The 27789-nt window shown below is 38.9% G+C and overlaps 1 protein-coding gene and 1 pseudogene across 3 annotated transcripts in view; both read left to right on the top strand.

Annotated features, from left to right (window-relative positions):
- The window catches only part of LOC139443470 (uncharacterized), a 56382-nt gene that overhangs the window by 16341 nt on the left and 12252 nt on the right, over window positions 1-27789 (top strand). The gene's annotated exons all lie outside the window — the stretch shown is intronic.
- LOC139444265 (integrase/recombinase xerD homolog) lies at window positions 24325-27380 on the top strand (annotated as a pseudogene).

Below are 27789 nucleotides of genomic sequence, written 5' to 3'. Positions count from 1 at the left end.
CGAAATATGATCCTCGATGCTGTTCAACTTTGCATCGGCGAGTATCCGAATACTATCGTGTTTTAATGCTTTCTTTTGCAACCTACGAGAAATGAATTTTATCGCTATTCCTGCCAGTCCCGAGACTCCGGCGGTTATTTCCATGCCGAGCACTATAGGCGCGGCCATTATAGTTGATAGTAAACCGACACCGGCTACACCGAGTCCCATGCCAGCTACTACAAGCGCGGTGTCAACTCCGTCCAGAGCATTCACGGCTCTGCGATACTTTTTATACAATCCAAGTCTCAACTCCCTATCCTTTTCTATTCAATGTTTTATGTCGCTTATTTGATGTAATCGAAATCCATCAACAGTTTCCATCATTTTATCGAGCGCTGGATATAAACTCATAGTGTATATTACGAATATATAATAGTCTTTAATTGGTCTTGCTTAAATGTTTTGAGAGTATACATCAACCTTATCAAATGTATATTATACGGCAAGAATATCTTAGAAAGAGAAATTCTGTCACTTTTAATAATTTGAACCCCCTCGAGGGTTGTAACGGGTGATGCTCCGACATGAATAATACTGCAACGTTGACGCTCGTGTTTCTTGAGCCATTTAATCGATAGACCTGGTAATATTTCGAAGGCATCTACCGGTGCATCTCCGAACAAGACTTCAATAATAAGTGTAGAAATATTAGGTATTGCACTCAAGTTCTGTTTAATATCATCAAATTCTGTAACCAAATTTAAACTAACATTTTGGATTGCAGGACGACTATATAACATATGACCTGGTTTTTCTGGCAGGGGAGTGACTAACACACTTTTTCGTTTTGACGGGATATAGGCCGCGAGTACGATGCCACTATTTATTATCTTAGTTAAATTATGTCCCTTACCCATCATCGCATAAGGTGGGGTAATGGCGATATTCAGTAGCCACTTGATGTTTGCTTCGACCATAGTCCATTTATTCTCACTGTTGTAAATAATATTGTACGGAGTGGTTTTAAGGAGTCTACTAATGTCGACATCGCTTAAATCTTCTAGATTACCCGCGAATGTGACTTCTTTCCGCTTGTATACATTATCGTGTAAGTGTAAAGCGTATAATTTACCATTGGTACCGGGTTTACCGAATCCTTCCGTGTCTCCGAGATCGGAAAGCGCAATTGTATTACATTGTCTTATCGTTCCAGGTCCTGATGCATCAACCATTATTTATAATATGGAGTGTTACACTTAAGTATCCTATATGTACAGGTTGGTGTTTTACATCTAATACAGAAATTTTGAGGTCTGAAATAATACCACGCTTCAATTTTTTATATTGTAATAACGAGAAAGATTCCGCTCTACCGCTATTGTATTTTTCATCTTTCACTGGAACACTTCTGAGTAGAGTTGAAGGACTTTCGAGTTGAATATTATCTGTCGTGCTTATTTGATCAAGATGGATGAACAACTCTTTATAGGGAACTAAATCGGGCAATGTATCTCCATGCAGATTTATTAAACGGGATAATATTATCATATCTCTATTCCATCCAAGTGTGTATGCTAAGTTCTCGTAAAGCCTTACTTGCTTTTCTCCAGTGGATATTTTCACTTTCCCATTTGCCTCATTTTGTGTTAGACTAACTCCATAAGGTTTAAAAAATTCATCGTTGAGTGAGCTTACGCTGTAATACCCATCAGGTATAAATTTGGGTTCGACAATACTAAAGTTTTTACCTAATATCCATGTCTTATTACCTCTCGCAGTACTTATATTGGTCCACCTCGGGTAATATGTTACATCGCATAGAGCGACTTCGAGTTGTCCATCCGAGTTGTCGATAGTACGAAGCAGTTCAATAGACTGACCATTTGTTATTCCCAGGAGTGTAACATACATATCAAATATACAATGATACTATATCATAACTTAAATATGGAATCAACCATTATTTATAATATGGAGTGTTACACTTAAGTATCCTATATGTACAGTTTGGTGTTTTACATCTAATACAGAAATTTTAATGTCTGAAATAATACCCCGCTTTAATTTTTTATATTGTAATGTTGAAAAAGATTCCGTTCTACCGCTATTGTATTTTTCATCTTTGACCGGAACACTTCTGAGTAGAGTTGAAGGACTTTCTTGTTGAATATTATCCGTTGTACTGATTTCATCAAGATGGATGCACAACTCTTTATAGGGAACTAAATCGGGTAAATTGAGTCCCTGATCTGTTGTCTTGATTACTGTTATTTCTCCTACCCATCCAAGTGTGTATGCTAAGTTCTCGTAAAGCTTTACATCCTTTTTTCCAGCATTTAAAATCAGTAACCCATTTGACTCATTTTGTGTTAGACTAATTCCATTAGGCTTAAAAAATTCGTCATTGAGTGAGCATACGCTGTAATACCCATCAGGTATAATGTATTTTTGACCATTTATTTCTGTCTCATTATTATAACCTCTCGTAGCATTTATATTGGTCCACCGTGGGTAATACGTTACATCGCATAGAGCTACTTCGAGTTGTCCATTCGAGTTATCGATAGTATGAAGCAGTTCAATAGACTGACCATTTGTTATTCCCGGGAGTGTAACATACATATTAAATATACAATGATATTATATCATAACTTAAATATGAAATCAACTTACATTACTAATCAATCAATTATAGTAACTGCCTCTGGTGCTGAATTTTTAGTTAAATTCCCCGATATCTTTGAAAAATACAGAGTCACGGCAACTAGCGATAAAATGGTGCACGATTGGTTTCACAATCCGATGCAATTTTGGCAGAATCAGTTAAACTTTGCCATATGGTGTGCCACAACGGGATGTGGCATATCTCTTTACGCTCCAGGATTTGAACTGAATAAGTCTGTTATGTCATTTCACGTGTACTATCAGATTAGACGTATACTTAAAGAAATTAGTGCTCCATTACCGCAGGATCGAGCGTGGAATTCCACAAATAATAATTATGATAGGTCCGCGTATGAGCGTATTTGTCAGGAATTTAATGTTTCTACGAGTAAAGATTGGCGTATTAAAGGAGCAAACCATGGTCTAGGTGTTCCTTACACAGAGGAAAATAAATCCGTCAAAGAAGAAAGCGATTATGTATATAGAGAACTTCATAAACCTGGTCTTAATTTTTATAAGTTGCGGCAGGCCAGCAAACTTTACTCAAGAATGTATGATTATCGGTATAAAGTCGGTCATTGGTATCATGGCTGGGAACTTTATAGTAATGATTGGAGAGGGGATATTATGAGTTTTAAGAGTGGTTTAATTTACATTGTTACAAAATTTATACAAATGAACGATACCGCAGACGCTTGGAATGAATTTCTTAATGATAAAACCGAAAATAATTTTACTAACCCAGGATTTGTAAGAGTTAATGAATCGATAAGAACTTATGTATGGGCAATTCTCGGAGCGCAATCTCAAACACGAACGTCCATTATCGGTTCTGGGATGGCGCTCGATGCGCAAAAACAGTTTGTCTCAAACGTGGAGGACGCCATTAATTCACCAGTTGACATACCATCGTCTATACAGCGTTTTCAAGATGCATTACAGTACGCTCAATCCAAAGTGGACTTTGTTTATGCACCGGGACTATACATGTCTCCGAGTAATATGGAACTTAAGATCGGTCAAGTGATCGGTTATAATAATAAAATTGTTATCGCTACCGATCAACAAAAACCAGGTATAAATTCAGATATGAATGTCGAATTAATAACGCAAACGATCACGGGTGAAAAGGGAATAGTCAAGCCGCAAACATCTTTTAATGCACAAACATCTACTGATGCACAAGTGTCACCGCATATCGATGAAAAAACAGCGCTTGTAGTGGGTGGAGTCTCGGTTGGCTTACTCATGATTTGGTTAAATAGTTCTTAGCGAACTGATTTGGTGGTTAAATAGTTCTTAGCGAATACGTACAACAGCCCTGCAATTGCTACGATCAACCCCCATAAGTTTTGACTAAGCCAAGTGGTGGTCTTAGCTAATAAATTCAATAGCCAGGAAACAACACTCCCTATTATACCGGGAAGTGCGGCCGCGGCTTTCTCAGCTAGCTTTCCCAGTGCTGAACCTAATGCTTTTAAATGCTTTTTTATCCACTCTTTTATACCGTTTTTATCGTTAGGCGGTGTACTACCACCTGTACTACCACCTGTTAATGAGAGAGTCAAAGTCGATATAATAAATCCCAACGCGGTTAAAATACTAGCAATTGTTATTCCCTGTTCTCTGAACAATGTTTTAATTTTATCGGCCAGTGTAGTATCATCGTTGAGGACTTGATCGATAGTTTCTCGAATACGACTGATTTGCGAACGAAGTGCCTTTCTATTACTGGAAGCTGCTTCGAGGCGGGCCAATCTTTCCTCTTCTAGGTTACGCAATCTTTCAGCAACGCGACGTCTACTGAATTCATCGCCCGCCTGTTCGAGTTTTGTTTTCTCTTGAGCTATATGTTTGTCGATTTCGGATAGCTTGGCTATATTATTGATGAGTTCTCCCCGCATAGTTTGCATTGCCTTGTCAAGACCTCGTAATTCCCTAATACTGAACTCCGAATGTGGTACCTGTAACGTGGAATTATCGTAATAGGTATCTAAGATTTCTCCGAGTCCGTCCGAGGCCACCATCGAGGCTGCTTCCAAATCATCTGTATTAACGAGTTCTTTCCTCATAGTCTGAAGAGCCTTAGTAGTTTTCGCAAAAAGTCGTCGGTAGTCTACAAAGCCGATGCCTTTTTTAGCGGCTATCGTAGACAAGGCTAGGGGCTTACGAGTACGAGAATGCATAAGATCAATATCCGGAGCGCCACGCAGTCGCAATATTCCTTTACTATCTAGCATAAACTTTGAATATTCACGACCTATTGGGATAACATAATTTTTATCATCTTTTAATGTATCGTAATAATCATCAACGGCTGATTGTAAAAGTTCATCATTTACAGTTGGGTTCATAAAGCTGGTTTCATCAGTACCCTCTTCAATGGTACTAGTATCAGTTATGTTATCTAGATCAAAGTCATTATGTTCAAAATCAGTCATTTTTATATTAAACATAGGGTACATGTTTTCAATATAACAATGTCTTCGCAATACGGACGCAAGTTAAACCCACAACGTAGACTTCGAGATCCATTAGGGGTCAAAGCAATTCGTCAGTCTGTTACTATAACTAATAACCCTAGTACCATCGATCAGAATCAAACGCTTCTGGTTCGCTTTCCTAATCTCGGCGCACACGATGTGTTAGTTCCGGGAACTGTCCGACTAGCATTTACGATTGTTTTGAATTCTGCCGACGTTAACAGGGAGCCGGTTCAGAACTTAGGTCGTGCTATCGTTAAGAAAATCGCTATTAAAATTAGCGGTAATGAGGTTTTGAGTATCGATGATAGCGATGTATACTATTGTTACATGGATCTCTGGAGAACGGATAAAGAGCGGGAAAACTTACAGTACCAAGGTATTTGTAATAAGAACACATTGAGACTGCGTGTAGATGCTTCTAGTGGTGATGGTACTGTCGTAAAAGATCAGGCCGTTGCCGACGCATTAGGTAACCGATTCTATATTCCCCTAGACTTTGAATTACTAGATTCCCACATGCCTTTTTATCAAGCATCCCTAGGCGATAGGTTAGAATACGAACTCACTTTTAACAACTACGGAAGAGTAATCAGAGCTGCTGAAGATGCTAGCTATTCCATTGACAATATCTCTTTGGAGTACGATATGATAACGGATCCCGGATTAGCCAGACAAATTCGTAACCAGTATTCGGGAAGTTTAGCCATTTTGTACGATCGCGTGCTGCGACATCGAAAGATCACGAGGGACAAAAAAGATACGTTGTGGAATATCAATCTAAACGTCCCCACGAGGTCTTTGAAGGGTATTTTAATGTTGTTCGAGGACCCCTCCGATGCGTTTAAAAGAAATACCGAGAAGTTCTACAATCCCAAGATTACGAAAGTAGAATTGACTATCGAGGGCGTTCCTAATCAACTATATAGCCAAGGAATGCTATCGCATCACCAGTGGGATGAGATTAAAAAACTTCCTTCTATAAAACGCTCTCCGGAAGTTAACGCGGTCGTGAAAGATCTGTCTCTCGGGAGTGTATCGATGGGTGAATACCTCACCTCGAAGTACGCGCTATGGCTCGACATGCGAACAACGGACGATGACCAATTACACGGCAGTGGGAGGAGAATAGAAAATGCTAGCGAGGGTGTCACCATACAGATAACGAAGCTCTTCGAAACCGATGGTAAATTAAACATATATTTGTACGTGATTATGGATGCGCAACTTGATATACAAAATGGGAGATTCGTGCAAGCAATCTATTGATAATCTTTTACCTAAAGATCCGCACTGCGCTATCATATGCGGGCAAACGGGCTGCGGAAAAACAGCCTTTATTCTAGATATTTTAGAAAGTCATTATCGGGACGTTTTCGATCATATTATTATTCTGTGCCCGACTATAAGCGTTAATAAAACATACTTATCGAGAGATTGGGTAATGAATGACGACGGAATACACAGAGTCGATCCGGGCGATCGTTTACAAGACTGTCTCCGAGTATGTCACGAAAAATACAAAGGAGAATCAACCCTTTTCGTAATAGATGACTGCAGCGCGAGTAAAGAACTAACAAAAAAGAAGGATATGCTTTCGTATTTAGCATTCTCCGGTCGGCATACTCAACATAGCGTTTGGGTACTTACTCAAAAATACAACTCTGTCCTGAAAGATCTCAGAGAGCAGACCAAATGGGTAGCGCTGTTTCATTGCAAAGACCGAGATTCATTCGAGGAATGTTTACGCGAAAATGACGTCATTTATACCAAGGGTGAACGTGACAAAGTCAGAAAAGTGTTAGCAGCAACGAAGCACTGTAAACTCGTATTAAAAACCGATCAACCAGCTGCTTATGCAATTGCTTAGCAAAATGTAGCAAAATTATAGTAAAATTATAGCAAAATGTAGCAAATATAGCAAAATGTAGCAAATTGAACATTAGCGGTTAATATTACATAAAATGTGGTTCGAAATCATCATTCTTTCGCAACAGTTCATTATTACGGGATGTATTGGGTATGTCATATTATATTATGTTAGACTTAAATATCTCCTTAGGTATTACATTATGGAATGCGACGAACTCATCGAACAAATGCTCAAAGAATCTGATGTAGATCAAAATGTAGATAAATCTTTAGATAAACATAGAGAAAGACTCGCGGCTTTGGTAGCCGGTGGAAAATGTTCCCAATATTTGGGAGAAAATTATACCATCGAAAAAATTGATAACATGACCGACGAAGAGATTAAAAAACTGTACGCGCATTACGAGTCTAGACTGGGAGCTACCATGACTAAAACTATAGGGTCGTCTATATTACAACTATACACAGTCGTAGCTAGTACGTTTCTCCCCATCCCGGGAGAACATCGCATGTATTTATGCGAATCTCTAGAGAAAGACCCATTCATCGAACACGCTATAAGCTCAGTGAGCTGTGAGTTTTATCATAGATTCGGAATGTTTTTAGCTCCACTCACCACAGCTTTAATAACGGCTAGGTATTGTCAATTTAAACATACGTGCCCACTTAATAATATAAATGGAGACACAACAGATTGCGGAACCACAATCACAACAGGTGACACCAACACAGATTGCGCAACCACAACAGATTGTGGAAACAGAACAAGTGAATGAGGATGCGAATGAGGATGCACCACAAGTGAATACAAAAAAACAACCCAGAGTTACTAAGAACCCCAAAAAAATAGCGGCAGGAAGGAAGGGAGGGCTGGCGCGCAAAGCAAAATTAATAAATAATTCAAATCCGATTAAAACATGGGCACTAGTAGGAGTTGCTGGTATAGCGGCTGTATGGTTCTTTTATAAGACCGGAGAAGAGAAAACGTCACCCCCGCCGCAACAACAAGTTCAATTAGAGGTTAGTCCTCATATAATGCTATAAGAAGCATGACTACTCCAGTTACAGACGGTAAAATGTTGGTAAACGCGACGTATCATTCAGCGGTGGTCACCGGCTTGGCCATTGGCTATGCCCGTATGGCTAAAATGATTACGAAAGCCACACCTCCCAAGCTAGATTTTAATGGATTTGATATAGGTATGATGGTTCTGGATATTGGATTAGCAATGGCAACGAAGGATATGCTCATCAAACAAGGACTTATCCCGGAAGACATAATGAAGTAATTAAACATTTGAATATTTATATTCATATGGCATCAATTGCGATGATGGTCGGTGGAGCTGTTGTTAATGCTCTAGCTTTTTCGGGGAGTAATTATTTATTTTCCAGTATGAGGGAATCAAACGCTAAAGAAGTTGAAGAGGAGCGTAAACGACATAATAAAGCATTAGAACAATACCAAGCAGCTCAGTTACAATATACGCAGCAGAGAATGAAGAGATTAGACTTTATTCATGAAAAACTGATTAAGGAAGGACATTCAATTCAAACGTTTAAGGATGTCGAATCCGCCATGCACGAATACTACCTCGTTTATGGGAAAAAACTCGACCCAATACCTAGACCAACAATGAGTCAGTTTTATACACCGTCAGAGGCTCAGAAAGACCGAGAGGTCGCATTTGTTATTATGGGGTTATCTGCTGTATTGATTTTCAGCTATACAATAGTTTAGATGTGATTTGCATTTAGACAAATGATATGATAGATGTATATACCATGAATAACTGCAAGTTTACACTCATGGGGAAGACGACTCTATGTAACCGCCGCTGTGTTGATGTTTACTGCGGTATACACAATTATTACATCAAGCGTGGACACATAAACTATACGTGTTCTGAATGCGGGATAGGGGTCAAAGGTTGTTATTGTTTATGTAAGAAACACGGTGCTGATAGGGTCAGGTATCAGATTATTTATGCTAGGAAGAGAGATTACATCAATGAGAGGAATAGGTTGGGGAGGATACGTATTTAGATATATGAAAACAACCAATTAGACAAATGAACCATTTTGCATATACCATTCAACCACAATGGTTTTTGTCAGAGAGTTGAAGGCTATGGCAAAGCAACGTGGTCTACGTGGATATTCTCGAATGAGAAAAGCTGAATTGATTACCTTACTCGGTTTGGAACCACCCCAGACTGTTAGAGAACTCAGAGTTCGAGCGAGAAACAGTGGGCTGAGAGGTTATTCTCGAATGAGAAGAGCTGAATTGATCGCTTTACTAGATATAATCAACAAGAACAAGACGAGGATGATATTCAACATAATGATGATGATAATGATAATCAACAACAACAAGAATTAATATTTGTATCCACATCCGCCGGCGTTGGTAAATATCTAAGAGGTTGGAAGATGGATATTAATTCCAACATGGATGTTAACGATATTAAGCCCATCATATCGAGTAAAATTAACGAGGAGTTAGATGATTTACAAAGTATAAAATACCAGCTGACGATTAAAATGTCATTGAGTAAAAGTAACGCAGACGATAGCGTCGAATATACCGAACCATATTTCCGTAGCAATCAAGAAGTTATAACCAAATCCGATACTATAGACGCATCATTAGATACATCAATTCAGAGGATACAGGAAACTTTAGAACGCTGGACTAATAGAGGTTCGGGTTGGGGTGTGGATAGAATCGATAGTTTATATTTAGATATAGCAAATTATATGCCTTTCAAAGGTGGATCTTATATAGATTTACCCCCGTATTATAAGAAGAAAAAAGCCATAATTAACGTAAAAAATAAATCCGATGATTGTTTAAGAATGATGATAAGATCTGCATTGTTCCCCGTAGACAAGCATCCGGATAGACCTTCTAGCTATCCCCAAAACGATGGACTCAACTTCGATGGTATAGACGAACCTACACCAATATCACAAATTGATAAGGTGGAAAAGCAAAATAATTTAGCTATAAATGTTTTCGGACATTCTAAAGGAATTGTTGTACACAGGATAAGCTCCGCTCCGGAACATATTCCCAGAATCAATTCATTTCTGATCGAAAAAGATGGAAAATATCATTATACCTGGATAAAGAGTTTAAACAGGCTATTATACGATCAAACAAAACATGCTAGAAAGAAATATTTCTGCGAAAGATGCCTGCATGGGTACAGCAGACAAGATCTATTAGAAGCGCATAAAGAAGACTGTAGAGGTGTTGGACAGACCGCTATCAGGATCGATATGCCTAAAGAGGGGAAAAATATATTAAAATTTGAACATTATTGTAATCAAATAATAGTTATTGATCCCATAAACTCGCGACCGGGATCTACTTGAAATTGCTTAGGCCATTTTAGTGGTCCCCGTTTATATATGCGGCTCAGTGCATTAGCTACTTCTGTTGAATCTTTCGAGGTTAATGGCTCAGCCTCTTTGTATCGACTAGCCACATCCACTACTGTTAAAGCGTATTTATACGTTTTGCGTTTTACCTTATCGTGTGGAAGAAACAAGAGGTCAGCCTGATGAACTTCATTCGTCGTAGAAATATCAAACTTCTTCCTCGGTATATAACGCGGTGCCGGTTAATATATTTGCCACAACGCTTGTTTCTTTAACCAATCCTTGGCCACATCTTTAGATACCTTAGCCGCGGTGGCTAATTTTTTTATTGCTCCTACACCTTTCCAATATCCTCGTGGGCTATAGTAAATTTTATTCATTATTAATTAATATTGATGTTTCGTTTAATACAAATCATGACTATCGTTGAATCGCATAGTCATTTACACATAAAAAATTCCACCTGTAGTAGCAGTATAGGTATATGAATCCAACTCCAATGGAAGTGGTCCAGAACCATCATTACCTATACTACTGGAGGGGTTACAATGGGGATCCAGTTCAGAGGTCACGAGTCTGTTGACAGATCTTGCCACTCCTAGTGAAATAGGACGTGTTGGAACAAGAGGCACTTAACTGGATATTGTTATCGATGGAGAGTGTGACTGATCAGTCTGAGTCTCTAACTTGTTCTATAAGACTTGAAAGGCACCTGCTACATCGTTGCTGACAATACCTCATATCATGTGCGATTGGACTTTGCTGGAATAGCTGTTGTAGGACGTGTCTTCTTTCTTATGCTATCTTTTTATTCCCCGCCCAAACGAAGTTGGAATTTTAGAAGAAAAAAAAAAGGTACGTGTCCATGGCAACAAGTTGGACTTAGGTTCTATAAGGGTAGTGTTCATTTCCGGAGCGTAACTCAAAAACTGTTAAATACTTTCTTACAAAACCTTGCATGTCTACCAGGCATATACTGAACTGGTGCCTCTTGCTATTAAGGAATATTTTTTTTTAATATTTTTTATGCTTCCATGGCAACAAGTTGGACTTGGGTTCAAAAGGGTAGAGTTCGTAACTCAAAACCCATTCAGTACTTTCCAACAAAACTATGCATGTTTATCAGATACATACTGACCTGGTGCATTTTGCTATTTAGCACTTATATAATTTGTTATGTTTTACGTTTCCATGGCAACAAGTTGGATTTCAGTTTTAATATAGGGTGGGTTCACTTATGGAGTATAACAAATAAACTGTAAAATATTTCCTTGCCAAACATTGCATGTCTGTACTGGTGCCATTTGATAAGGTGTTTTAGAAATGTTTATTTAAGAATTTCCATTGCAGCTATTTTGACATAGGCTAAGAGAAATGTTGGGTCAGTTACCTGGTTTGAGACCATAATGTGTTAAAATGGGCAGGGGATATAGTTGGTTGGTTGGTCTGTAAATAATCGAGTCTGGACCAGACAGTCCGGTAATTAATATCATGAGCATCGATCCAAGCAATTGGGATTGATGACGTGCATCAACCAAGTCAGCGAGCCTGACCACCCGATCCCGTTAGTCGCCTTTTACGACAAGCATAGTCACCTTTTACGGCAAGCATGGGTTCCTGAAGACCTATTCTACCCCGGCTCTCCACGGGTCACGGGGGACATAGATGACTTCGTCGACTATACGCTTGTTTAGTTTGGCTGTTTTGATAATTTTGTAGTTGATCGGGTCTTCCAAGGACTTGTTGTCCAGTTGTGTAAATTCTGGTGTGTCCATGACATCAGCTTTGCCATTTATTATGATGGTGACTGTATTATACTTTCAGTTTAGATATGGCGCTTCAGCAGCTTTCTTCAACATGTGGTGATATGCTGTCTAGGATAGTCTAGGTTGCCCATTGGGTGATAGGTGTTGGAGACCACTTTCTATACCCACGATGAATTCAACTGTTTTCCTCTTGGTAGATGCAAGTAGGTATTTCAGACCTTTGCTGCTGTGTAACCTCTGCATAGATTTATACAGATGCAGTCAAGTCAATTTTGGTATGTGTGTCTGGGTGCATTTCTGACTATATAAATGATATAAAAATCGTCTGTATGCAGATAATCTGCTTCCTCAGTGGCCATGCATGCCGTTAACAAGTCATACCACCTAGACAGACGCTAATAGTGTTTAGAGCTCAGAACCCTCGGAAATAACCGATGGTCTCATGTAATGTCTGGTGTAAAGTCCGAATTCAACATGTAACATGTGTATGTAATGGTATTTGGGCAGGATCACGATGACTACCAGAACGCAAGTGCATATCGTACACGGTAGGCTCACCGGACAATATCATGCTGGTCCACCCACTAAGGTAGCCGAACTGGGCCAGGCGTTGCAAAACTCCCTCAAATTGACTTTGGGCGATTGATTCAAACCATGCCGTATAAACAAATGTGGGGGCATGACCCATTATTGACCCAGTTAATTCAAACGTTCATTTTTAGACAACATACCTATGTCGTCTTTTTGTTGTTGTTTGCACTCACACCGCCAAAATGTATACTGGATTGTTATGTGGTAACTGTCCTTCATTCTTCTTATCCACCTGTAACCATCACTCGATACCTCATTGTATTTCTCTACTCTTCTGTTATTTCGAATATCCCCTACATTTTGAGGGTATAATGTAACGGCGTGTCATATTGTTGTTGTTGTAGGAAAGCTTAAACACGATGCAGTTGGATTTCTACATGTTTGCTTCTTTGACAGAACCCACGGGCAAGGGTTTGGTTTAAAGTAAATATGGATCATATCCAGGGGGGAATATGAGATTGGAATCAACGATGAGATGATTCTGGTACGACAAAGGGGCGTTACTCTGTACAACGCATTGCCACGGTGAGTTCAGAAGTCACCGTCAAACATGAATACTCATTTTACAATGGAATACCATTCTTGTCATAATCAGCATTGCCCTTACAGCTTAAATTAATGGTGACGTGTGTGTAATAACTCTTTAACGGATGTAAAGCAACCATTGACATTAGAAACAATGGCTGATGATGTATATGATGGTTAGAATGTTTACTGTCTAAAAACTCACACGGGTTAATTGTTCGCTTCACTTATCAATATAACAAACCCTACCCTTGAATTACTAACGATGTCCCTGTCTCATATCAAATAGGGTGACACGCACCTGATAGTGATTGGCCTGCTTTAACTAATTGCAAAATTACATTTTAATCTAGTTTTATAATAAATGTCAGCGGCGTAATCCACGATGTTCTAGTATTGAAGACGATAATGCAACATGAAATGACACACTTTTCATATCTGAATCGAGATAGGCAACAGCTTTCAGACCTTTAAAAATAAAAGCTCCACTTTTATAAACTCTGTACTAGAGACGCTTTCAAAAAACAATATGACAAACATAACAGATTGAGGATAATGTTTCGATATGGGCAAATACCAGCTGCCAATGGCAAGACAAGAGTTTTCTTTATACTCTGTTGATCGTGTTTGAAGGTCACTTCCTTGATGCTGCATGAGTGTAACTATCACAGTTTTCCTCTCCCCAACAAGCCATAACTAGCTACAGCAAAGTTCTATATGTATTCTGTGTTATACACAAAACATGCTATTTTTATACACCCCAGGAACACACGTGGTTTCTTCAGATGCATGTGATCATGACGACTTGGCTATAAATAGTCAAGTTATTTTTAAGTCCATGTCATATTTCACTTGATAAGAACCCAAATGTGACATTATAATTCAACTCACAGATTGTAAACAAATCGTGTCAAAGTTGATTTCATGTGATATGTATATATGTGTGTATATCATCATATATGTGTACATTTGTAATAATATTGCGCGGATTGGTTTGCTGAAATAGTACTTCCGTATGGCTAATGTCTATGTAGCAAACCGCAATCGAGCTATAGCTGATATCTAGTTTTGTATATATATATATATATTATATATGTAATAAAATAATAAAGTCCACGTTAGTCCATCATCTTCTTTATATCAGTTTCATACATAATACTTTCGCTGTCTCATGACAGCTCTTCAGTTACACTTCAGTTAATTTTATTATATATTACATGTACACCGAGTGAACATTTACCTCATTTTTGTGTGTGTGTGTGTGTGTGTGTGTGTGTGTGTGTGTGTGTGTGTGTGTGTGTATGTGTGTGTGTATATATATATATATATATATATATATATATATATATATATATATATATATATTAGTTTGTTAGATGTTTAACGTCGCAATATTCCAGCTTTTTGACGACAGTTTGTAAATAATCGAGTCTGAACCAGTTAATCCGGTTATTGACATCGTGACCATCGATCTACGCAACTGAGATACGATGAACCAAGTCTTACGGCAAGCGTTCCCTCCATTCATCCCTCTAAAATATAACGATAGATTGAAAACAATAAACAATTTCGGTAAACCAATAACGATTTGGCTAGTTTTATTTTCCTATTTCGAAACTAGAAATCAATTTATTATACTGCTTTTCCTTTAATAAATGACAAATAATTCTATTTCATTTATCTTATCATGATCCATTTCATACTTTTATTTTTTTTCTAGAATGTGATCATGTGAACTCTTTGTGAATTCTGTGTGACAATAACAGACATTACATGTCACATCTACAAATAAACACATACCTTTTTTAAGAAACATATCTGTCCTTGTTCAGAGAAGTAGTAGGTTTAGTTTTGATGGAAGCTCTAATTCACACTTTAATCTAAAACTAACAATGCAAACTACAAAATATCCACTATTGAGTATTACGCCTTCAACAATCAAATAATCCTCACTGGGACATTTAAAGGTGTTATGTCTAGCCTCAGTTCTACCAAAACAAATCACCAAAATGTACATATATGTATATTATAGGCATGACATAATAACATGTACTTGCATAATTAGTTTGAAGTTGTATCATTAACCCATGTCATTAAGAGGGAATATACTACGAATTTTATAATGATTTGTAATACAGTGCTCTTAGGTAAGGGCATTAGTGGAACAGCTACTCAGACCAACGGGATTATCACATATCATGATGAGAGTAATAAGGATTTTGAAAAAGCATGAAAACTGTCAGAAATAGGGCATTGCTAGCAAGGTACCTTTCGAAGTACCGACTATAGATGGGTCTGGGGAAGTGACGTTCAAATGCCTGGAAACCTCGGAATCCACCTTACCTTATCCACCCTTAAATAAGGAATTGGGGTAAGAACGACTAGAGAAGTGGATTAGTCAAGGTGGAAAGGTTACCGACCAATGGTAAGTCATGATGCTGGTAGTTGTAACGCAGGAACCAGGGTTTTTAACACGCAGACCTCAAGTTAGAAAATCTGGTGCGCACCTACATCCTCTTGTGATTGCTTGGGGAACTACGGTATAGGTCCAAGAGCCTTCGGGCACTGACACTATACCTCGAGCATTTCCCATATAGTCAAGACCGAAGAACAAGCGTACACCGTAGTTAAGGTGGAGGTACGTCAACCCAGGTGTTGGCTACGACTAAGCCAGAACGCAAACAACCTTCAAATTACCATTAAATTACCATTGTTTAAAGTACCTTGGACACATACGTCTGTGAGTCCATTGCTGGAGAATATTATCTACTGCCACAACCATGCATTACCAAGTAAAGTGTCAGTGGCAACGGTAATGTGTCTACATCTAGTTTATCAGTATCATAAACTATCGACAAAGAATACGGTCACAACTCAAAATATAGTGAAGATGTCATGATAAATTAATTTCGGAAGTATAGATCAATATCTGGTGTTGTCCACCATGTTGGCCGATACATGCACGACACCTTGGTGGCATACAGTAAAGAATACTACACTCATTCTCGTTCCTATTTTAACGAAACGAGTGGACTTTCTATGGTATCTGACCGAGCGAAAGGGAGGTCGGATACCTTAGCAAGTTCACGAGTTTCGTAAATATGGTATCTAACGAGAATGAGTGTGGTATTTTATTTATTACCCACGTTAAATATATATTTAAGTGTAAACATATAACAACTTTCGTTCGTTGACAGACCAAACTGAAACCGGTTGCAAAGTTGTTAGTACGCAGGAAACCCATAAGAACATTTGAAAAGACACATCAGCGCCGCGCTTTGAATATCGGACCAACAGTCGGTCACTCGCATTGCCATGGTCCCGTCTGTGCAATCAAAATGGTTCGGTTTCCTTGATCTATCAGCTGAATTTATATCATGTTCGTGCCATTTTGGAAGAGGGAAATCAGAGTGTTCGCCAAAGACATTCATGTTAACTGTACCACCCTTTACTGAGGACGTGAAAATCAACAAACACAAGTCTGCTTGCATGTCAATGACAGCTTCGAACGAAGGGCAAGGTCACCACCAGAATAAGAAAAGACAACCGTGATCTACTCACAGCGCTTTACGCAAGGGAATGTTATTGTTCACATTTGGGATATTTTGGGCCACATTATCAGACGTCAGGCACACTTCTTCGGTATTTACGAATGGTTTGCATCGGAAATGTTCACTTTGGGTGATCTGGTTGTGCAGTCGTGAACAAACAACTCCGAAAACAGTGCCACAAAATACTTTTCGAAGGGGATACTAATGGCACAACCGGATCATCCCAAGTAAGTCTAGATATCTGTCCAGATAGTTTAAACTGACTTCATTTAACCACGCTTATCCCTTTACGTTAAATCAAATTGAAAGTTGCAAAAGCAGTCGGGTGCCTCACGCTCGTGGGGACCCTCGATCTATTGATCGGTAGTCGTACATTGTAAATGGATATAGCTCGATTATATTATGTCTGTAGAAGCTCTTTGCATAACATATAGAATGCAAACCGAATTTGATGCTTGTGACTATCTTGTTTGGTTTAATAAAGTGTTTGTAAATACCTCTCGCTCTCACGAGATTGCTTCAGTTCTGCCTTGTAGTTGAAAATGAATGACGTCTCGCGATTTTTTAAAAAGGAAAAAAGTAGTCCCAGTGTGACACACACTCCGGCGCAGTGGTGACTCAGCATAACACCACTGCCACAGGCTAATTTGCATATAACGTGACCGGACTTTTCTCTTGTTTGTAAACAAACGCGCATTTTCAGAAATCAGTATATAGAATGGACTAATGCAAGTATTTGGGGTAGCTTTACATATTGTTTTGCATAATTATATAAGTATGCTACTGCAGCTGCGACAGTTTGTTGCATGACAAATTATATTTATACATCAAAGTGACCGTTTCGCTAGCTCTCTGTTGGGCTTCGATGACAGCACGTGGAGCCGTACAACCAATGTAAACAAAGTATAACTACGCAGAAAAAAGTAGATTTTCACGTATTAGGATACTTTCTAAATGAACCGTAACCGTTCTTTGACATTTGTTTATGAAAATGTGTAGACTTGTCAAACATGAAACGGATGAAAAGCATATGCAATATTTTGAATGGACTGTGAAAAATGTGACGAATCGTCACATGGCGCTGGCCTGTGGCAGAGGTACTATGCTAGCTGGCTGTCGGCCGCAAGGAACTCGGGGTAGGAGAGTGAGTGTGACAGAGGTCACGGTTATCCAATCAAAACGGAATAAAAAAGTTCAACCTTGTACGATACACGTGTGACATGCGGATTGAGTACCTTTCCACCTGTAGCTTCACCACGTGGGTAATAATGTTGATTAATTTGCGTATGGTTGCCTTTGGTACAACCCGCCATTCCGCCCTAAGAGCTTCCTCAAGCTCAGCCACGTTTGTGGGTGCTGAGGCACTGGCGTACACTCTCCGCCAGAGAACGTTCCACAGATGCTCTACTACGCAGTTATCAGGGGACTTAGCGAGACAGTCCAAGCCTTATGTCTTATCATCAGTTATAATCGGTGATGACCTAGGCAATGTGGTCTGGCATTGTCATCTTGCAGTTCAAAATTTCTGCCGATAATTCTAGCGAACTGAACACAATAGGGCGCAAAATTCCGTCAACACATCGCTGGTCAGTCAAATTTCCACTTACAATAACCAAATCAGCTCGCCTGTCATGTGTGATACCGCCCCACACCATGATACCATCGCCCCCATACCATCAAGAATTGCTGCCATAATCATGAACCATGCTGCAGTGGCTATACCACTCGTACAGTAGGGAGCACAATTGTCACTACCTTATTCATGTATTGAAAATGTTTTTGTGACTGTGATTTTCAAACATAAGGTGAATTTATATGTTCACTCAGATATTTCTCACGTTTTTATGGCACCTCAATAATTGTACATAGCTTGTTTTAAATCTTTAATGATACTGGTGGACAGCTTATCTCCAGCTCTTTATTTTTATACTTACATCTTCAGCATGAATACATTAGTTAGTTTGTTATTAGTGATTTCCCCAAGTTTAAAAACACACCTTGGCTACGCGCCTCAGTTTATTGTATTGCCTGGCTGTCCAGGAGAGATGGGCCTCTCTGAGGTACGCGTGCTCTACATATAAACCTTTTCAAGATCTTGTGTCATTTCCCTTAGGATTCGTCAGGCTGTTTTACGGGTCGGTTTGGTACAGGGTGGTTGCTTCAAAACTCAGGTTTTGTTAGTAAGTGATTACGGGGTACTTTTGATCTAGTACTGTTGTATTCAGCTCAACCTAGTATCTAGGGTTTCCAATAATCCGTGGTAATCCGTGGATAACCAATCTTCTTGTGATTGTCTAGCTTTTGGGGAATTTTAGTATTTCCTTGCTCAGTCAAAGTGAATGAATCTTTAGTTGTTTAGACCAGTTTGATATTCTCGTCTATTTTATTGTCCAAGTGACATATTTTAGGGATAGGCCCTCTGTGTTTATTTCCCGTTATTTAACCGAGGTCGAGGTTATTTACTCATAACAGTGTTAAGTTAATTAACTCAGGTGTTAATTGGTCGCACCGACTTTACTAGCTTTACTTGTCAAAATGCTGTTTTAGGTACTCTCATTTTATCACTGTAATACATTTGCTTAGCTTATGCGCTTGTGTGTTTGCTCTGATGTTATTAATCAGTTGTCTTTTTTGTTAGTGCAGATTTGGCTTATTTGATCCTTTTATTGTCATATATTGGTACAATTAGTTGTTAGTAATAAACGTGTGAACCGATAATCACGTTTTCATTATTACTTTTTTCTTGTTTAATGACACCCCTGATCATTGGAGCACAGCTTCGTGACAGGACCAGTGTTATTTAGTGGCTCGATTGGGACAGCTCTAGTTTCAGGCTCAGAGGGTTCTTGTTTTTTGGCCAGACCCGGTTTTAGTGGTGGAATTTGCAGTTTAGGTAAAACTCCCATGGTCATGATAAAGAGGGATTCTAAGGATGAATTACTAGAAATGGCTGTTAATTATCAAGTTGATTTTCAGGCTGGTTTCAGCAATGGGCACACCAGGGACGAGTTGATCTAAGAGTTATGGTCGGATCCTATCGAGGTGGAGGAGAATCGGAAGTGGATGAAATTGATGCAAATTGTTCAGGTCTCTCCTTTGCTGAACAGGTACAGATGAGAAAACTAGCATTAAGAAGAAATAAGGTTAGAAGTTAAACTTGAGCATAGACATTTAGAATTTCAAAGAGAGGGTAAACGTATGGCACATGAATTCCAATTAATGCAGTTGGAGTTTGGTCGGAGTCAGTTTGTTGTTATCGTTATTTACCTAATCTTGATGAGCCTGAGGTACAAGGTTTCTTCAGGCAGTTTGAAAGAATAGTGGGTGAGTTACAATGGTTTGAGAAATATTGGCATATTCTCGTTCAGTCTGGGTTTAAGGGCAAGCCAACTGTTGCGTATAACTCATTTGATGATGTGCAGGCGAGGAATTTCCAACAGGTTCAACCAGCTATTCTCGGGGCTTATGAGGTGACCAATGACGTTTATTGTCAGCAGTTTCAAAATCTAAGGAAGGCAGCTTGTGAAAGTGTATTGACAGGACAATTTGTTTGATAGGTGGACTAATGCAGAGTCTATTAAGGAGTTGTCTGATCTTAGAGGTTTAATGGAGGTCAAGGATGGTATGCCGCCTGGTTTGAAAATTCTCTTGTCAGATCAGAAAGTGGTGAAGTTGTCAGAGAGGCTGAGGTGTCAGACAATTATGTTCTTGTTCTCAAGGTTCAGTCATCAAGTATAGGCTCTTCTCACAATAGAGCAGGTAATGGCAATTTTAAGCATCGTAATTGTGGTGCGTATGGTAGATATACTAATGGCAACAACAGTCGTGGTCAAAGTCAGGTTCTTAGAAGTGGTCAGTTTGCCCAAGCTCGTGGTTAGAGTGGTAGTCAAGTGGAAGCAATGCATGCCATATTCCGATGAATGATTTATCACATCTGACCTTCAAATGTCTTTCCTGTAACAAAACATTTAAAGTTGCCGCATAGTCACTCTCAGTAATCATCATCATCATCATCATCATCATAATAATAATAATGATAATGATAATAATAATAATTGATTTGTAAAGCGCCTAATATCCATCGACAGTTGTTCACTGGCACTGTGACAAAGTTAAAATCATACTTTCATTCAAGCAGTTATTCATATGTGTGGCTAGAGTTTTAGATAATAACATATTATATATTCAAATATTGCCTATGTGATATCGTTGCACATAAGTGCCATTTTGAAATAACAATGTATTTTCTATAACAAAATCTGTCCGTCCTGTATCAATCATTTTCTAGATTTATACTTAGTTACAAGCATGATCATTATCTTATGTTTGACACATTTTCATCTACGTAAATGTTTTTTTAGCACAGGTGTCAATGAGAAATTCTCATTTCAGGGGACAAATGTCTATCCCCCAAACAAGAAATTGTCTTTCCTGTAACAAAAGTTTTACTTTTCAGCATATATGACTTCCAATAATCATAATATTATATTCATACAATTATTCATTGTGTCTAGATTAATAGCTCGTAATATTGTATACAGTCAAATGTCACCTCTGTGCAAATGTTGATTTTAAGTGCCTTTTAAATATAATAAAGTCTTTTACAGTAACAAAACGTGTCCTTTCTGTAACAGTTATAAGAAAGGTCTCATAATGTCTCTTAACATTCTTTCTTTTAATTGACACATTAGCTAAAGTTATATCTGTGTATGTCGTTTTAGGTTTATTTCTTGTTATTACAGCGTTTAGCATGACTATTGTACACTAAACTACGGTTATAACGAAGTCAAAGGGACCACTAATTTTAATTCGTTATAACCGTAGTTCATAATAAGCAAATGTACGGAATATATACAGGAAATAGACAGGACCAAAATAATAGTTCGTTATATCCTTTAGTTCGTTATACTGTATATGGTGTATTTCTATTTAGAGCCATCCAAACAATAACTGTAAGGATTTTGTAACAGTGAGTGAGTGTTGTTTTTTTTCTCCAGCAATATTCCAGCAATATCACGGCGGGAGTCACCAGAAATGGGTTTCACACATTGTACCCATGTCGGGAATCGAAGCCAGGTCTTTGGCGTGACGAGCAAACGCTTTAACCACAAGGCTACCTGACCGCCCCGATTTTGTAACAATATTTATCGGGGACATTCAACAAATTCTTCTTACTGGGACAAAGAATTTTGCCGATTATGACATATATATTATAATTTTTTTGTAGTTATTTTATTTAATACATACTTTTTTAAATTTGTACAGATACACAAGACTCCGACATACCATATTACACACGATCTGTCTAGTGCGATATTGTAGTTTCATTTTAAGTAATTTCATTGTTTTTCTTTCTTGGTGAAGAAACTGGCCATTTTAGCGTAGACACTTTACTAAACCAAACAAGCCTAAAATTCGCTTTTCATTCTACATTAGGTATACACATTATCTACTACTGACATTATACAATCGAGCTGTATCTTTTTGCTATGAATGACTTTCGAAAGATCGGTGTCCCCATGAACGTGATGCACCCGACCACTTTCGCGACTTTCAGTTGATTTTATGTAAAAAGTTTAGAATGGTGAAATGAAATCAGTTTGAACTATCTGGACAGATATCTAGACTTACCTTGTACGATCCGGTTGTGCCATCAGTGTCCCTTTCGTTACCGAAGGTGTTGATTTATGCATGAACGTACACGACTGCACGATCAGATCAAAGTAAACAGTCGTGAAAAAAAAATCATTCGATATCTCGTGGAAGTGTGCCTGACTTCTGATTTTGTGGCCCAAAACATCCCAAATGTAAAACGCTTTGTGAAGATGGCGGATGTCTTTTCTTATTCTGATGGTGAACTTGGCCCTCGTTTGAAGCTGTCCCCGTCAAGCAAGCAGACTCGAGTTCGTTGATTTCCACTTCTTCAGTACAGTACAGTTAACATGAACGTCTTCGGCGAACACTCTGAATTACCTCTTCCAAAATGGTACGGAAAGGGAAACCATTTTGATTCACTGATTGCACAGCTGGGGTCCTGGCGATACGAGTGACAATCCAAGATACCAAGAGTGTCGCTGTTTGACTTTTTAAGTTTTCTTAAAGCTGTCAGGCGTACTAACAACAATGAGCTTGAATTGTCATACGTTGAACGATCTTCAGGCTTGCTTCTGCCATGTTTGCACACACACAACAGGAGGAACATATTGTTAGCGCGTATGCATGGAAATGTTTGGGTATATTGTATACTCATCCGCAACCAGATTTGCAACTGGTTTCAATTTGGTCTGTTAAGAAACGAAAGTCCATTCGTTTCGTAAAATGAGTTTATTATTGGTTAAATACGGTAAGAGTTTGCCTGCCGCAGCCAGGTATATTGCACGTGAATGTGGTGTCACGAAGTCACGTGAGGAAGGTGACGTGTAGTGTTCACTGACTGTGTTGAACTATTCGAGGTCTTCGCATTACACAGGCGAGCATATTTTCAATTTGCTATCAAATGGAGCAACAGACAACTTCTCCGTCATCCCACCTCGAAGCTGCCGAGGAAATTCAGCTTGACAGACCAAGGAATTCCGTTGAAGGTTATGAAACTTTTCAATTGTTCAAAGAATATATGTATTGCAAACTAAAAACATTCAAACGTGATATAATTGGAGAGTCAGAACAAAGATCGCTTTCTGCCTTAAAAAGATCTCGCAAAGATTCTGAAATACCATTTTTCAAATTTAAAGGAAACCAGTTGCAGTATAAATTCAATTGCGGTCTTTTGGAGAAAATAGATTCAGCTTTCAGATATATCAAACATAATAAGTATTCTGAATGTTCAAATTCCCTTGAAAGTCTTGCTGCAGAGATACACAAGCGAAACAAACATATCAGGTTAGCCGACAGATCCCTGTCCGGTTGGGCCGTAGTTGCGGAGTTGGAGGGAGACGACAATGCTTCTGGTTCAGATGAAGAACGTAGATTCGAGAAGGCAGAGAGTAAAGCACTCCGAAAGCGTCGAGCAGCCCCTTACAGGCCTCGTGACAAAGGTTTTCACAATGCTCCTTCTGCTACTTTTCCTAATCCTAATAACGACATGCCTTCTCAGGTCCCTCCCTCCCTGCAAACCCAGGCCTTTCGTCCCCAATTCAAACGTACAGCAACACCAAACCAACAGTGTTTTTTCTGTTGGGGATTTGGGCATTGGCGTGCCTCCTGTCCCCTCGCTGCTGCTCAACGCTCAGCCCAGACAGCCAGTCACACAAAAGGGGTGCAGACACAAGCAGATCCAAGTAAGAAGTAGACAAGAACTAATTTCAGGTAAAGAAACATTTGCATCTTTGGGGTTCCAATCATGTTATGGGAGATTATTGGAGATTAGTCTAAAATCGTGTTGAGAGTTTTTAAGTTGGACTTTTTCCAGAGCATGTAAACAAGCCCGCAGATCCGGACATGGTTCTATACGGCGACAAGGTACCTTTTGCAAAATCTGTTCGGGACACTTCTCTCAGGACAGATGCTGAACGTCCAATCAAGTACAGTTTGGGAAACTCACGCACAGGCGATTCTGATGTCTCAAATCTCGGAGGTACAGATTAAGACTCTGAACGTTCAGACATATTTATGATTGATCAATATGAAATCGAGTCAGGATCTTCTGCAATTGTAAATGGTAGTTTAAGTAAGTGTATTACATTTTGGAAGAACATTGATGCACCAGAATATATTATCAAAACAATCCAGGAAGGTTACCTAATTCCTTTAGTTGATAGCCCACCCCGTACACACAGTAAGAATAATAGTTCTGCTATGAAAAATGGAGAGTTCGTTTCAGAGTCTATTCAGGAACTGTTGAAAAACTAATGTATAGTTGAAGTGAATACTACACCTCATGTTATTAATCCCCTTTCAGTGTCTGTTCAGCGTTCAGGAAAAAAGAGGTTGATTTTAGATCTGGGATTGGTGAATCAGTTTGTCTGGAAAGAAAAAAATCGTTTTTGAAGGCTATAAAGTCGCACTAGACTCTTTAGAAAATTCTGGTTATAAGTTCAAGTTTGATTTAAAGTCAGGTAACCATCATATTGACGTTCATCCTACTCAACATACTCTTCTTGGTTTTGCTTGGAAATGCCAAGGTGTTGTGAAGTATTACTGTTTCACAGTTCTTCCCTTTGGTCTCACGTCAGCTCCTTACATCTTCACAAAGTGTGTTCGCCCATTGGTCAAGTACTGGAGAAAGCATTCCATTAACATCGTAGTTTACCTGGACGATGGGTTTGGTTATTCAGTGTCAAAGGCCGTATGTACAAAACACTCATTTATGGTTAAGAATACTTTAACCAGAGCCGGTTTTGTTTACAATGTAGAAAAGTCTGTATGGAATCCTCAAACTAGACTAGAGTGGCTTGGCTTTATCTGGGATCTAGACTCGGGTATCCTATCTGTTCCGTCTTTAAAATTGGAAGATGTTAGGACTAGATTCGCATGGTTCCTTGCGTGTCTTCCACGTTTTACAGCACGAAGCATGGCTAGTTTGACAGGGAAGGTCATATCTCTATCTCCAGTTATGGGGGACATCTGCAGGCTATTGACTAGACAGATGCACACAGAAATTCAGAGGTCAGTATCCTGGGACAGAATGATTAGGTTAGATAATCCAGAGTGCGTCTATGAACTTATGTTTTGGAGGGTCAATGTTTCTCTTCCGAACTGTCGGAATCTGCGTAAGGATTATGGTCCATTGATTTCAGTATTTTCAGACGCCAGTGATTTGGGCTGTGTTGGCTATATACAACATATTGATTAAATTTTTCAATACAGTTGGGATTTGGATCAAGCTAAGTGCATTTCAACATGGAGAGAGATGAAAGCTGTGGAATTAACTTTGATTGCATTTTCAAACATGATGCGTAATAAGACCATAAAATGGTTTACAGATAGCAAGCCTTGTTGTCATATCGCAACATGTGGTAGTTTTAAAACGCATTTACAGAAACTGGCTATGTCAATTTTCGTTACAGCTAGTATGCACAACATTTCATTGAAGTTCAGTTGGATCCCAAGGTCAGAAAATGAGAAAGCTGATGCTTTAAGCAGATTTGAAGATTCAGATGATTGGAGAGTTAAAAATACAATTTTCAAGATTCTGGATGCACGATGGGGGCCACATTCGGTGGACAGATTCGCAAATCACATAAATACCAAGTTGGTAAGATTTAATTCCAGATCTTTGGTTCCCGGTGCCGAGGCAGTCGATGCATTTACACAACAGTGGGGAAGAGACAACAACTGGGCTGTACCACCTGTACATCTGGTTTCAAAAACAATCAAATTCGTTCTGAGTAACAAGGCTCCTACAACTATGGTTGTACCTATGTGGCCCTCTGCGTCATTTTGGCCTGTCTTGTTTGATGGTGATAAACCCAGATCTTTTGTTGCAGATATGCTACAACTTAAAGGCAGTACTACTGTTGAAGGTGGAAGCAAAGCTTCGATGTTTGATTCATTTAAAGGATACGTTCTGGCCATTAGAATTAATTCAAGTTGATGTTAATATTGCAGATATGTTTGGTCTGGGCATCTGGAAGGAGAAAGATTCCTTGGTTCATAAGGATTTGATAAGTTTAGCAGCAAAAATGCCAGAAATAGTGTCAAAATCAAAGGCTCCAGCCACTGTCGACAAGTACAAGAGTGCTTATAATCAATGGAAAAAATGGAGTTTACATTTTGCAGAGGTACCTTGTTTAGCAGCAAAATCGTTTCATGTTGCTTTATATCTCACGTCTCTTCTCTAAGGTGGTAAGAAATCACATTCTGTTGTTGCAGCAATCTATGGTATAAGTTGGGCACATCAAGTAGCAGGTTTACAAGATCCATGTCAGTCAGATCTCATAAAAAATATCAGAGAAGCAGCCCTTAGAAACTATAGTAATCCCGTCCAGAAGAAAGAGCCAATTGATACGCATATGCTGAAGAAACTTGTTTGTGTTTTTGGAAAGGAAGGTTGTTCCCTGTTAGATTTAAGATTTCTGACTATGTCCATTCTCTCGTATGCAGGTTTTTTCAGATTTTCTGAAGTGGTGCATATAAAACGTTCATATGTATGTTTTCATAATGGATATGTCCGTATTTTCATTGAAAAAAGCAAGACTGACGTATATAGAGATGGTAGATACGTGTTGATTTCGGCCTCCGGGTCCGAACTTTGTCCAGTGAACATTTTGGGTCGATATTTGACAGCTGCAAATATTAAGCAAGATTCTGGGGAGTATATATTTCGTCAAATTAGTTGTTGCAAAAAGTTAGGCAGGTATAAACTAAAAGGAGAAAAGCCTCTGTCATATACTCGAGCGAGAGAAATATTTCTTGAAAAGTTTAAATGTATTGGTGAGGGCGTTGCAAAAATAGGATTACACAGTTTTCGTTCGGGAGGAGCAACAGCCGCCGCCAACGCTGGGGTACCCGACAGGCTGTTTAAGAGACACGGCCGCTGGGCCTCTGACAGAGCAAAAGACGGTTATGTCAAAGACAATTTAACAGAATTATTAAAGGTGTCGTCTTTGTTGGGATTGTAAAAGTCAGTATTAAATATGTTCATATTCACCCCTTCTTTTAATTTCGAGTTGCGGTAGGCATAACCCTTGAGATGCGTATGTTGTACATGGTAAATATTTTATGTTCGTTTGAGCGAAGCGAATTAGAACATAAATGAATTTATTATGGGTTAAATACGGTAAGAGTTTGCCTGCTGCAGCCAGGTATATTGCACGTGAATGTGGTGTCACGAAGTCACGTGAGGAAGGTGACGTGTAGTGTTCACTGACTGTGTTGAACCATTCGAGGTCTTCGCATTACACAGGCGAGCATATTTCACATCTTGCAAAATATTGGCTCAAGAATTTGAGGTTGCAAAGTATTGAAGTGTTTAGCCAATGGGCAAAGTTGAGCCGTTGGGCAAAGTTGAGCAGTTGGACAAATTTGAGC

Source organism: Haliotis cracherodii, unplaced genomic scaffold, assembly GCF_022045235.1.
Source record: "Haliotis cracherodii isolate W230 unplaced genomic scaffold, xgHalCrac1.p SCAF_5, whole genome shotgun sequence".
NCBI lineage: Eukaryota > Metazoa > Mollusca > Gastropoda > Lepetellida > Haliotidae > Haliotis > Haliotis cracherodii.
Note: the sequence above shows the minus strand (reverse complement) of the source record. Positions and strands in the feature narration are given on the sequence as shown.